General features: G+C 58.5%; 1 protein-coding gene across 1 annotated transcript in view; it reads left to right on the forward strand.

The window, feature by feature from the left end:
* Positions 1–714: 714 nt before the first annotated feature.
* Positions 715–1,227, forward strand: part of DVL3 (dishevelled segment polarity protein 3) — an 11,710-nt gene continuing 11,197 nt past the window's right edge. Inside the window, exon 1 of the mRNA XM_009331195.1 lies at positions 715–753. The gene's annotated coding sequence lies outside the window, so the exon portion shown is untranslated. The remainder of the gene's footprint in view (positions 754–1,227) is intronic.

Below are 1,227 nucleotides of genomic sequence, written 5' to 3' on the forward strand. Positions count from 1 at the left end.
TTTTGTTTGTTTGACTAATTAAAATGTGAATCTGGGGGCGAAACAGCACACAGGAGAGCCTGTTCTGCCCTTGTCTTCTCCCCTCCAGCCTGCCGGTCATGGCTGTGGGCATAGGAAGCTGCGGCAGGGGTCCCTGCCGGTCCTCTCCCTGCCCCATCCTCAAGCCTGGGCTGCCTGTTGCACAGGGTGTGCAAACACCCGCTGGGGAAAGTCTCCTTCCTCGGAAATCCTGGACCCAGCTCTGACTGCCTCCTTCTCCCCTCTGCAGGGTGGTGAAAGAAGAGATCTCAGATGACAATGCCAAGCTTCCCTGCTTCAATGGCCGGGTGGTGTCATGGGTAAGCAAGCCCCTTGCTTCGGTATCTCGCTGCCTGTTTCTGCTCTCCCTGAAAACCACTGTTTGGTTGCATAGTGCCAAGTAAGGCCACGGGGACTGCTCTGTACTGTCAAAGTGCTGACTGCTAATGAAGCTGCTGAGCTGGATTACCACGCTCCAGTCCTTCAGCTGGAGAGGGGGCTGCGTGGTGCTGGGTCCCCCGTGCTGGGGAAGATGTGGGATGCCTCTGTGGAGAGCTCGCGGTAACTGATGCCTGGCGGAGGTGATGGTCCTGGCCTGTCCGCAGCGTAACCCGTGTGCCCCTATGGCAGGGCCAGCTTTCCAAGGAAAGTCCTGCTCCGGTGACTGGCGCAAAGGGCTTAAGTGACTTTAGTGCTGGTGAAGTGGACTGGATTTGACTGCCCTGAAGACTAAAGGTACTGCCTGGGCAGCTGCAGGACAAGCTTCTCCCTCCGTGCCGTGCCATGCACATGCTCTGTCCCCTGCCCGCATGCCTCCCTCTGCCCCCAAGGGGACCCTCTGTTTGCGGGGGGAGAGGATATTCAGTCTCCATAGCCCGTCATCCCTTTTTCCCCTCTGCTGAGCTGCAGTTTGTGCTGATGGGGGTGCGTGGATCTACACCAGGAGCAAAACCAAGACCCAAGTGCCTTTTTCAAAGGCCACCAAATAGCCCCTAAACAGTGAAAATCCTTAGCAAATCAGGCTAGGTTGGACCTAATGCTGCTTCTATCCCTGCACCAAACAGCTAGGCCATGGCTGGGGGGCCATGAAACAACTGCATTTCGGGAGGGAGGGCGGGGGTGACAGGACCAGGCGGGTGGGCACCCTGCTGCCAGACTGGCATCCCGCTGGGTTGCTGGCCAGGGGAGCAGCGCGCCGGGTGGGCTCCT

Source organism: Pygoscelis adeliae, unplaced genomic scaffold (genome assembly GCF_000699105.1).
Source record: "Pygoscelis adeliae isolate BGI_AS28 unplaced genomic scaffold, ASM69910v1 Scaffold479, whole genome shotgun sequence".
In the NCBI taxonomy this organism is placed as follows: Eukaryota; Metazoa; Chordata; class Aves; order Sphenisciformes; family Spheniscidae; genus Pygoscelis; species Pygoscelis adeliae.